Below are 13,092 nucleotides of genomic sequence, written 5' to 3'. Positions count from 1 at the left end.
GGGACTTAAAGGCAGACGCTAGAGGAGAGACATAGCACGAGCGGGGGAGGGGCAGAGAGAGAGGGAGAGGGAGAATCCCAAGCAGGCTCCACACTGTCAGCACAGAGCCAGACACAGGGCTTGATCTCACGAACCATGAGATCATGACCTGAGCCGAAATCAAGAGTCGGACGCTCAACTGACTGAGCCACCCAGGCGCCCCCACGATCCTTGTATCTTAAGTTATGTGAGGAGGCAACCAGAATTTCCTGGTAATGTTCTGGAAGTCCCAACTGAGGTGTGACGGTGTGGACCATGTGCTTTGGGCCCTCCCTTCAGTTTGCATTGTCCATATTCCAGAGCTCTGAGATACAAGCCAATGGGAGCTGGGATCCTATGGCTCTCCTAGTGGCTGACAGGGTTCTGGGTCTCTTCCTACTCCAGCTTGGGGCAAATGAAGTATTCTGGAATTTTCCTTTAGCCCCCACGTAAGATCTTGATGCTTACACTGAGCGACCCTAAACTTCTCTCATTTTCCAACCATGATAGAGGCTACCGGGGCCTTGAACATGATTTTAGGAAACTTTTCCAATCCTGCCCTTTTCCTGGTTGAACAGAAATGGAAAAATCTTCAGTGCTTCCTCCTAGTGTCCTGGCTGAATGACCAGGTGGCTCTAGAGAAAGCCACACCCGAAGAGAGACAAGCTGCTGCGTAAACATCGACTTCAGAAAAAGTAAGTTGATTCCAAAGCCACCGCCTGGAGACGCCTGCAGTCTTGAAAGACTAAAACAATTAAGAATTTAAGAGCTTTCTTAAATTAAATGTTCCCCTTATTTCTGACTGGCATTTCCTGGGTGTTACCGCTGAAAAGGAGAGACTTGTGGGTAACCAATGATATTTTTGGGTTTTTTTTAGGCAATGAGAAAGAGCAAGCTGGGGAGGGTCAGAGAGAGAGGGAGAGAGGATCCCAAGCAGGCTCCCCACTGCCAGCACAGAGCCTGATGCAGGGCTAGAACTCACAAACTGTGAGATCATGACCTGAGCTGAAACCAGGAGTCAGACGCTTAACCGACTGAGTCACCCAGGCACCCCTCGTGATATTCTTATACGTGAATTGTAATCAACTACCTCCAGGGGTTCCTGGGAGGCTCAGTTGGTTAAACGACTGACTTTGGCTCAGGTCATGATCTCACGGTTCCTGGGTTCGAGCCCTGCATCGGGCTCTGTGCTGACAGCTCGGAGCCTGGAGCCTGCTTCGGATTCTGTGTCTCCCTCTCTCTCTGCCCCTCCCCCGCTCACACTCTGTCTCTCTCTGTCTCTCAAAAATGAATAAACTTAAAAAAAAATTAACTACCTCCAACTTCCATGGTCACTCCACCTGTGGATTTACGCCACTCTTTTTTTAAATATTTTTAAAAATGTTTTTATTCATATTTGAGAGACAAAGAGAGACAGAGAGACAAAGTGCGAGCAAGGGAGGGGCAGAGAGAGAGAGGGAGACGCAGAATATGAAGCAGGGTCCAGGCTCCGAGCTGTCAGCACAGAGCCTGACGCGGGGCTTGAACCCACGAGCTGTGCCACTCTTTTTAAACTAGAGCCGGTCTGAAATTTTTCCCTAGCCAACACATTTCCCTCTATTCGGCAGAAAAGCACTACAGACCACTCAGGTCCTGAGCTCCTGGGAATCCTATCAAGACACGCCAGAGTGAAGTCATTAAATGATCTGTCCGCAGACAACCTAAGCTCTGCTTCTCATCCCTGGTGTCCACCCTTGTGCTAGGGCCTTGTCTAATGGAGGGAAATAATGTGCCAGACTCGGAGGGATACTGAGTTCTCCCCCAGGAACTCTGAGCTGAAGGGCTGTTCACTCTGCTGAATGGTGTCTCTGGAGCAGGGAAGCCAGGGACACAGCCCCTTCCAGAAAATTCCAATGGGCTGCAGGATGGGGAATCATGATTAAACCAGGAACACTGAAAGACGGTAGCAGTCCTTTTCTGGCTACTCAGCACCCAGCCCACAGATGTAATCAAAATCCGTACGTCTGTGGTCTTATAGGAGATGTAATTCAGGGTAGTGCTAGGAGCCAAGTTATAATTATTATAATAAAAATTCACATACAATGCATTCTTAATTATCTGATAATGAAGTTCAAGAGAGGACACCAGAAATTGCAGAGCACAGATAATCCAAAAAGCTCATTTCAGATACATGCTCTTTTTCATTCCACATTTACCCAGAGAAGTGAATTTCCCCTCTAATGATAAGAATTCATGTTTATCAGCACAAGAAAAAAAAACCTTCTGTAACCATGCAGGGTGATGGATGGTAACTAGACTTATTGTGGGAATCATTTCATAGTGTATCCAAATATCAAATCATGTACACCTGAAACTAATATAATGTTATATGTCAATTATACCTTAATAAAAAAAATTCATGTTTATGTATGGCCCTTTCACATACATCAGTAGTTTTCAAGGATGTTTTCAGCAGCAGATACATAGTTTCAGACAAAATCTCTCTTGGCAGCTTAGTATTTAAAGCAGATAAAAGTGGACCTGCTCTGGTATAGCCAGGGATGGGGGGATCAGAGCTCTGTCCCCGGGGGTTAGTCCCCTCCTAGCTGTGGCTCCCGCGGGATCACTGTGGAAGCCTGGAACCCTGAAGAACACAATTGGAAAAACACTAACATACATTGGCTCTTGACTCTCATGGGCCTTGTGAAGTAGACAGGTCAGGAATTAATACTCCTATTTTATAATAAGAACGGGTTCGGGGAGGCTGTGTCCCACAGGTAACCCAATGATGCTGGGACTCGAACTCAATCTTCTAATGCCAAATTTAATACTCTTTTAACTATACCTTAAACCTGCTCTTTGCTCACTTTCCCAGCCTACCCTCTCATGCTGGGACACCAGGAGAAGAAAATTCACCAAAGGGGAATAAGAGATAAGGTATACACAATCGGTTTAATAGAGAACCTTCCATGTTTGTTGAACTGTCCTTTCCCCGTTCCAGAAGGGACAAATCAACAGTCTGATGATGAGAGGCTGGAATGAGAGCGGTTCTCTGTTTCACTGACCACCTTTAGTGATTGGAATTTCAATTTCTTTTTTTTTTAATTTTTTAAATGTTTTTATTTATTTTTGACAAAGAGAGACAGAGCATGAGTGGGGGAGGGGCAGAGAGAGAGGGAGACACAGAATCCGAAGCAGGCTCCAGGCTCTGAGCTGTCAGCACAGAGCCCGATGCGGGGCTCAAACTCACGGACCGTGAGATCATGACCTGAGCCGAAGTCGGACGCTTTACCGACTGAGCCACCCTGGAATTTCAATTTCTTAATAATTTCTGTCACTGCTTGGCTGTGTCTAAATATTTAGGCAGATCTGTGCAGAGTGGATTTGTCTCTTTGATGTGTTACATATATTTTCGTATTCCAATTGTCAGTCAGTGAGGAAACCACACCACAGAAAACAGATGTGATCTGACAGTCACCAACTGTGGCTCTCCCTTTTTCCAGCATACCCTGAGCAAGACTGGATTCTGCCTTTGGACTACAGACTCCTGGAGAACTCGACCACCTGACATTTTCCTTCCATATTTATTTTCTGTGAGGTCTTAGGCACAACTGGGGCTTCAATTACTTTCCCAAACTCTGGTGATTCTCAATTCTATATCCCAGCCCTAACCTCTCAAGTTCCAGACTACATTTCTAATTACCCACCGGACCTGTGTAATCGAAAGCATCCCGATTTGCATATTCAAAATTAAAGTAATTTCTAGCTAAAATGGTGCTCTCTGAATTTCCTCTATTGGTGAATGCTGCCACCACTCACCTCCAAAGAGAACTCCGTTTTCTTGAACCCTCCCCTCCCTTCAGCATCCACTTTGGACTAACCTACTGAGTCATTTAGAGTCAACATTTTTTTTTGTCAACGTTTATTTATTTTTGGGACAGAGAGAGACAGAGCATGGACGGGGGAGGGGCAGAGAGAGAGGGAGACACAGAATCGGAAACAGGCTCCAGGCTCCGAGCCATCAGCCCAGAGCCCGATGCGGGGCTGGAACTCACGGACCGTGAGATCGTGACCTGGCTGAAGTCGGACGCTTAACCAACTGCGCCACCCAGGCGCCCCTAGAGTCAACATTTTTAATATTGCCTGTCTCTGACTCCTCCCTTCCCACCCTTAATTCCTACAGCCTTCGTTCAGTTCTTCAGCCTGACTGTTGTAATGGTTTAATGAGTATTTCTCCAATTAGCCTAATTGGTCTCTTTCTTTCTCTTCTGATTCATCCTCTCGGCTGCCTTTCTACGATCAAGTTCCTGTAAAGGCCCCACACAATCTATCCCTAATCCATCTGGCCAGCCTTACCTCCCAACACAGCCCATTCTTCTCTTTTCCTCGACCCCCACATCCATCCCCTCAGAAATTCCTCCTGTCATTCTGTGAAATATACCTCATAACAACCCCTGCCAGTCTACCAAGAGAGTGCCAAGGCGCCTCATTCTCCACCGGATGCTGCCGTCATCCGGGATTGCAGCTGATCTCAAGGCCTCCAGTCTACATTCACGTGTGCTTTTTAATATATCAGTAGATGTGTCTACCTCAGAAACTTTCTCAATGAAAAGGTCTTGTTTTTCTTCTTTATTAGATTTTGTCACACACGGTACACAATAAATACAATACATATAATAAAGGACATACTAAATATTCAAGGTATTTATACTAAAATATATGCCTATATTTGGTTTTCTTTATAATAATTAACTTTTTGAGTGGATAGCTTGACTCATTCATTTTTGGGGCAGGAGTATTTTTTAGGAGTGTCTCTAGTATATTAAGGCTCCTGGTGCTTTGTTTACCTAAGAACGTCTTTATTAAATCCTCACGTATAAATGGGATAGCTTACCTCTAGTTAGAAGTTCTTTTCAATTCCCTGAAAATAATGCTGCACTGACATCTTGATTTCAGTGTCACAATTGGGAAATATGATGTCAGACTAACTCATGTTACTTTGTAAGTATACATTCTCTTTCTACATGCTTGTAAAATCGGCTTTCTGAATTTGAAGTTATTGCATTACATTATAAATCCTAAGTGATGATTTTTGTTTGTTTGTTTATCCTTTCCACACTGTACTAACCTTTCAGTCAAAAATATTTTTTTAGGGGTGTCTGGGTGGCTCAGTTAAGTGTCCGACTCCTGATTTTGGTCCAGGTCATGATCTCACAGTTGTGAGATCGAGCCCTGTGTCAGGCTCCACATTAGGCATGGAGCCTGCTTAAGATTCTCTCTCTCCTCTGCCCCTCCCACCACTCTAAATAAATAAATATATATATATATATAAATAGATTTATATATATTTATATTTATATTATATTTATATATTTATCTATATTTATATTAATTTATATATTTATATATATAGATTTATATTTATACATTTATTTATTCATATACAAAATGTATTATATATCATATATACATATATATATATATATTTTAATTTCAGTTAAAATCTTTTACCATGGGAATTTTAGGTCATCATTTCTCCATGCCTCATATCAATTATCTATCGCTGCAAACATAATAAATTACCCCCAATATAATGGTGCAAAAGAACAGCAATGATTTCTTATGAGTGTGTGAGCTGGCGGGTGGTCTTCCATTGACTTCACCTGGGCATACTCATGTGGCTGCTTTCAGCTGTCCAAAGCCCAAAAACAACAGAGGTAAAGCCAGTGAATCATCAAAGCAGTAATTAGTAAAAATCTATAGCGCACACACCAAAAAGACAGTTTGCAAACCAGGAGCACTCAAACCAAAACATGGAATGAGGCTCAGAGCACATTGTTATACAGCAACCTCTACAGTGAGGAAGTAGTGAGTATTCTTCACAGCGACTGGTTACAATATTAGAATTTTCTTACATGATAGAGAATTGGTCAGTGGTTACCTCATATCAACCTTGGGAAACGGTAGAAGGTTGGCTTCTGATTTTCAGAGGCATAAGCAGGAAATGACCCAGGTCAAGTTAGCCTTGCAAAATAGCTACATTAAGCTTTCCTTGTACGACGAAACTGATTTCGTCTGCTCAGGCAATTTTCAAGGCTGGTCTCCTTTGTTTTTGATGTTAACCCAGCTGAAGAGAATCCAGGGGGCTGGGCTGACTGGGCCTCTCTCTCTCTCTCTCTCTCTCTCTCTCTCTCCATGAGACCTTTCAGCCTCAAGGGGGCCACATGAGGCTTACCTCAACATGGCCAGGGCAGTGCGCCCAGTGCTTACGAAGTCTCTGTCTGCTTCAAATTTACCAAGGTTGTGTTAGTCACCGTAAGTCACGTTATCACACAGCCCTCACCCCAAAGCACGTGTACCTATATGTCTGCTGGCTTCATGTTTATTGAGATCCCATTGGTCAAAGTGAGGCATGTTATCAAGCTCATTGTGAGCGTGAGAGGGTACAGCCTGTCCCTTATGAGAGCTGTGATCCGAGGGGCCCCTGGTGTCACAGCCCTCCACATCTCTCTCTCCGTGTAGTCTTTTCCTTTCCTTCTGGGACTCCTATTATATGGGCGTTAAAATTTCTACTTCTAGCTTTCATTACTTTTACCTTTTCTGATATATTTTTCTTCGCTTTTTTTCTTCCCAGTGCCTTGGGAGATGGTTCTTTAACCTAACCTTTTGTCCCCTAATTCAAATTTGTCTGGATCTACTCTGTTATTTATCTTTTTGATTGAGCTCCTTAGTTTTAAACAGTTGTAGTTTTCCTACCTGGTATTTTTACTGGGGCTTTAACTAAAAATTAAAGTATCCACCTCATGCGAGCATTATCCTCTTTGCCCCTCTTTGATAGTCTCTATTGTACTTTCATTTCTTTTATCTACCTTCAGTCTATTTCCTTTTTCTTTTATCAGCGGTCACACTTGTCGGCTATCTGGCGTTTTTCTCTGTGACATTTTTTTCCCTTTCCATAGTAGGAAAGGCTGTTGGCTGTTGATGTACCCTTACGTGTGGGAAGAAGCCTAAACTCAGCCTCTCATTTGGGTCATTCCTGCTGACTTGCAGGAGGACGAAAGAGCACCCCAAGGAGGAGAATCAATGGATCAGAGTCTGGTTTGACCATCCCTGACTGCTATCTCCTCACAAGGTGACCTTGTCCCCACAGTCTAAGTCCTCGCTGTTTTCCTTTAGGAGTTTCAACTCCCTTGGCAGGAAGGCAGGAAGAAGAAACTCCCCAGTGTAACCTTTGCTTCTGTGGCTATCTGTCCACTCGTCCTCACAGCAGGCTTCTAGACTCACATAGTGCTGACAGACCAACCCTCTGCTGGCCTGAGATTCTGTCTTCCTGTCTCGCAACAATGTCAGGGCAGGTAATGATCCCTCCCGGGCACTTCGCTTTTGAAATCTTTTGGAGTCCTTTTCACGTTTTGACTCTCCCTCTGAGGGAGAGCTGGCCACATGCCAACCGTAAAGCACCGTTTGGCGCCTGTGCAGACCCCTCCCAGTCTCAGCTGGGCCTGTTAAGCTTCAACACCTTTGTGAAATCCCTTCCTTCCAGGGCGAGCTTTTATTAGCAACCTCTGGGTTCTGTGGCTCTTAGAATGGTCTTCTCTCTGCTGCCTTCTTGTCTGGTGGCCTCCTTTTTGTTTGCTACCTTCGCTATGGTCTCTATTTTTGTTGGGGGGAATCGGAGAGATTAAAGCTCACACATCATGGCCACCATCTTGCTCTATTCTCCTTCAAGCTCCACCTTTTCACCTCAGGACAATGTTTCTGACGCGCTAAACTAATTAAACTCTTTGTCAGCTTAGATGCATTCAAGAGGCTTCTTTCCATGATTGGACAACAACCCAAATCCCCGAGGCCCTCCACTGTCACGGGTCCCCTTCTTAGGCAACTCACTTCATACACGGCCTTCTCTAACTTGGAGAACAGATGAGGCTCTTCCTGCCTCTGTCTCTGCCCCTGCCTCTGCCCAGGTTTCCCTAACCCAGAACGCCTAGTCTTTCCCTGTAGCTATCGGGATCCTTCCCACTCTCTGGGGACCAGTTCAAGTCTGGCCTTCCCCATGATTTCCCCTCCCGTGCCTCTCCTCCTTCAACATCTCATCACTGTAAACAGTTATATCTCTTGAGCACTTATATTTAAGTGCCAGGCACCAGATACTGCAAAACCCTCTATATACATACATTATCCTAGTTAATCCTACGACAGCCCTGTGAGATGCTACAATTACTATCCCATTTTAAGGAAGCTGGAACTTAAGAGAGACTCACTATAACATGTGCAAGGTAATGTGGTCGGTGGCAGAAATGGGATTTAAACGTACTTTGTGTCTTCAGAGACTACACTCTCATTTTGCTACACTGGTGTCAGAGACGGCTACCGTTAACATTTTTGGGGAGTATCCTTCTAGACATTTCTTTTTCTGTGTTTCTCTTTCTAGATATACAGACATATGTGCCCTTCTCCCTCCCCCTCTCGCTCTCCACCCCCCATACACACACACTCGTAGTTAGAACAAGGTTTTGCATAAATTTTATATAAAATTTGCATAAATCACTCCCTTCATTCTTAAAGCTATTAGCCATAGCAGTCCTGTCTAGTTTGCCTTCCAAGTAGATTTTCAATTCCTTGGTAGCCTCTTGCTTCTCGATATCTCCCTTCACTGCAATGCACTCAGTGCTGAGCACAGAACAGGTACTTTATTTTTTATTATTTTTTATTTTTATTTTTTAAATATGAAATTAATGTCAAATTGGTTTCCATACAACACCCAGTGCTCATTCCAACAGGTGCCCTCCTCAATAACCATCACCCACCCTCCCCTCCCCCCCACCCCCCATCAACCCTCAGGTTGTTCTCAGTTTATGAGTCTCTTATGTTTTGGCTCCCTCCCTCTCTTTTTTTTTTTTTTTTCCCCTTCCCCTCCCCCATGGTCTTCTGTTAAGTTTCTCAGCATCCACATAAGAGTGAAAACATATGGTATCTGTCTTTCTCCCTATGACTTAATTCACTTAGCATAACACTCTCCAGTTCCATCGACGTTGCTACAAAAGGCCATATTTCATTCTCTCTCATTGCCACGCAGTTTAAAATGCTTGTTGGTGGACGAAAACACGAGAGTATCTGTATAACAGAAAAAGACTAACTTGCAGATAGAGTTACGCATATACTGTCATGAAGGCCTAGGGGGCCAAGAGCAAAGTCTGCTATCTCCTTCTGGCCACACACCTCTGGGTGACGTCAGGCAAGATGCTTAGTTGGGGAGGTAAAGCAATGACGCTCTTGTCTCTGCAGCCGTGAAGGGAGGCCAGGCATATCGCTCATGGTATTAAGACCACCTTCTACGGAGAGAGGCTCAGAGGAAATTGAGGTAACCTCGATCAAGTGCTCGGAGCGTCCTGCAGAAGCTGGACCACACATGTACCAGGGATAATTGCTGGGAGGAGGAGGGGGGCAGGAGCAGGAGAGTCAGTCTCTGTGCTCACCCAGCAGGATGTGAAAAATTCAGCTGGGTTCTTTTTATAGTTTCAATCATCCCTGGTAATGAAGATTCTGCAATTAGAACTCAGCTGGCAGTGGTGTGTGAGGCAGAATAGGATCCTGGGTCTGCGGGAGGGCAGGCCTGTTTTTCAGGAAGGCTTGGAGGCACCGCTGGGAGCAAGAGATGTGATGTCAGGACGAAAGCTATTTTTACAGACCATTTTCTAGCCATAATCACTCCTTAAATAAGTTCCACTTGGGCATTACATTTTACTTAGACTACACTCAGCTCTCAATTATCTGTCCAAATGGAGGGGAGTATTAACACAGATAATAGAAAACAGCGACGCTGCATTTATTCAAACCACCGCTAATTTGGAATTTATGATCATTTCACCTGGGCTTGATTAGAGTTTACTTGTGTATATTCTTTGAAGAGGGAATTTGTTGAAAAATATTCAAGGTGGATTAGCCTGCTTTTACGAGGACACACTGTTTTCAAATACTTAAGCATAATAAGTCAATTTTTATGAAGCACTTACTATGTGCTCCGCGCTGCGCTAAACCCTTTACATCTGTTATTATCCGTAATCCTCTTAGACACCTCGTTAGATAGGTAGTGTTAGCAACCCCATTTTAGAGGTAGAGAAATGGGACTCTTGTCTGAGGTCATATAGCCCGTAAAGGGCAGACCCTGGCTCCAAACCCAGCCAATCCCTACTCGGCTACCCCTGCCGCCAACTGTGAAACAGCAGGCTGGTCACACGCCAGCTCCTACACTCAAAAAAACAAGTCCGGTCGCCTCTGCGTGGCACTGCTGTTCCCCATCGGAACTATCCTCACTGCTTTTTCAAAATCTTTGCCGTAAAGCGTGAGAGGGATGCATCAGCTTCTTGCTAAAGTATGAAATGCGTCGCTCATGCCTTGCTTGTGTACCTACCTCCTGGTTAGTTCTCTATTGAATTTAAAACTCTCGCTAAAACTCCCATCCTGGGACAACCCTTCCGTCTCTCGACATTGTATGATAAAAACAGAAAACACATCTGCTCAAAATGACATTTCTGTGCTGACAAACTTCTCTGGTGAGCCACAGGCTGTGATTGGCTGTCACAGTCACAGGCCCATGCCTGGGATGTACTGACACTACCCATCCCTTCCCCAGTGTGAACGCTGGGGTCCCTTGTAGTATATACACTGCCAGGTGTTGCGGAATGGAAGCCCCATGGAAACAAGGAAAAGAAAAAGAAGGGAAACTTACTGCTTCTCAATGTTCCGAGAGTCATAGAAAACAACGTTCTATTTTATACTCTTTAGAGGAGGGGTCTTACGCGTAGGCGCTTCCACAAAAATGTGAACTTAATTCTGTGGATGTACGTTACTGTGATGAAATGTGCCACGATTCTAGCTCAGGCATAACCATCACGAGTGAACACACACACGCACAAGGCACATAATTAATGTACTGGAAAACCTCATTCTCCTGGTACCCTAAAGCCTGAAAGTCAACAGTCACAATATGACGTTCTAATTATGTTTGTAGGTATGGCAGTGCAATGAGCCTTACTTAATGATATTTAGTCCAACATCCTGAAAGTTCATAGGCTAGCAAGGCCTACTTCGGAAGATCAGACCAGAGAATGTAGATGGAGCTGACTTAGAATTCAAGTGGTTACTACTAGAATAAGAGAAGGTTTGGGATGCTTTGTAAAGTCCAATTCACTAATACCGCTCCCCGCCCCCCATACACACACTTTATTAAAGATAAGAAAATATTTTTAAGAAAAGCTACTTTGGCCTTAGATTGAACATTTAGTTTTGCAGAAAGGCTGCTATGTAACAACAGAAAAAGAAACCTAAGTATGGTTAATACAGTGAATTCAGCCCTCCATGCAGATTATTCAAATAAATCTTCAATCTCTGGTCAATTTAATCTCTGGTAAACTTGCCCTATCTTCCTTCAGTCCTACGACCTTCTACAGACACGAAACAGATGCAAATTGATTTTAATTCAAGTACACCTATGGTGGAAAAAAATCTTATTAAAAAAATCACTGGTTACGGTCTAAGGACAATGATCCAAGGCCCTAATTTGGAGATCATCTGCTGTTTGGAATGATAGGTGCCAGAGCTCACTGCCATTTGTGTGGAAAATCAAGAGCTGACGGTCCATAAATTAAGCATGATAAATATTGGCATGCACATATGCAGAAGTTGAGACATCGTGAATATGTTTGCCTGGCTTCGCTCCAGCTAAGCCAAGTGGGTCGCGTGAGTTCAAGCCTGGACTGAACATGGCAGTGGATGGATCTGGAGTTCGGCTGAGTCCTGGATTAGGGGGTGGAGGGCCAGGATGTGAAGGGTGGTCTGAAGAGGTCAGTTGCGGCAGGGACAGGTTAGGAGAAAGAACCTAACCAAACCGTGCTAGAAATAAAGGGCTGCCGATAGTGAACGGTAACATCGAAGACTATGCTGAGCCACCACCAGCCCGTATGATGGCATTTGGGGAGTTAGAAAAAGACGTGCCTCTGGGTGTGTGCCACCTGGTGCAAGAGATCACAGTGAGGCAAGCACATCTCAGGTCGGATTTCAGCCCCCACATGTCCCTTGGGTTGGATTCTCATGTTCAGGATACAGCATGTACAACCACAGAAGGTTGCCCTGAGTCAAGAGGAAGAGACTGGAAAGATCCTCTGAGGGATGGTCAGAGAAACTTTGAAACAATGTTATAAAAATAAAATTAAGAGCAAAATACACTTAGCACTAAAAATGTGCGGAAATATACGAAAGGAAAAATCTCTATCTTCCCAAAAGAAACCACTGCTGAGACTTTCTTGAAGATTCTAGAAAAAAATTTACGAATGTACTAGCATGTATATACACACACACATCTATATATTCACATATTATTTTGTATCTGCATGAAATGTTCCTTCCATACATACTTCCTGCACCTTGCTTTTTTCACTTAATGTATTTTCAAGTAATTTCATATCAGCTATGTTTGCCAACTTCTTTCTACTGACTACTTGGTATCCCATTACATAGATGGAATCTAGTTTATTTGACCAGCCTTCTGTTATTGGGTATGAGATTCTCTCCAATCTCTTATTATTTTGATACTCTAGTTAGTGTTCTTTATGTCTCTCTTGGCATATCGCTCCAATAAGGAGAATGAAACAGAGTCAGTGCTGTGTCCAGTTCAGGGTACCATGACCTAAAAGCCCCAGTGGGGCACGTGACCTGGCAAATCTCTTGCCTTCTACAAGCTTGGCTTACTGACGTTTGATGGGCCCTGGGGGTTAGGATGATGTGAGCTGGTCATTGGAAAGGCATATTTTGCTTCTCATGGGTCTGACACAAACTGTAGCCCCCTTCTAAAGAGATCCATAAGGTGACATGTGAACTCGCCCCTGCAGTGCCCGCCCCCCACCCCCGCCACACATATCTGCTGTGATATGGAGAAAGGCCTCCTTTACATTTTACCGCTGGGTGGATGACAAAGCAGGTGAAGTTGCTAGAACAGCCCTCTGAGGGATACAGACCTGGAGGAGCAGCCTGGGATCCAGCTCCACTAGGCGAACTTAGTTCCAAGAAATGGGTCTTTTGAGAATTTCTCTCTGTGGT

The 13,092-nt window shown here is 44.2% G+C and overlaps 1 long non-coding RNA gene across 1 annotated transcript; it reads left to right on the top strand.

The window, feature by feature from the left end:
• Nucleotides 1–553: 553 nt before the first annotated feature.
• On the top strand, nt 554–3,873 carry LOC121018735 (uncharacterized). The gene is made up of 3 exons (XR_005785308.1): nt 554–713; nt 2,873–2,934; nt 3,501–3,873. It is a non-coding gene; the product is annotated as an uncharacterized LOC121018735 (long non-coding RNA).
• The last annotated feature ends 9,219 nt before the right edge of the window (nt 3,874–13,092 follow it).

The sequence above is a fragment of the Herpailurus yagouaroundi genome, unplaced genomic scaffold (assembly GCF_014898765.1).
Source record: "Herpailurus yagouaroundi ecotype Mexico unplaced genomic scaffold, PumYag 77, whole genome shotgun sequence".
NCBI lineage: Eukaryota > Metazoa > Chordata > Mammalia > Carnivora > Felidae > Herpailurus > Herpailurus yagouaroundi.
Note: the sequence above shows the minus strand (reverse complement) of the source record. Positions and strands in the feature narration are given on the sequence as shown.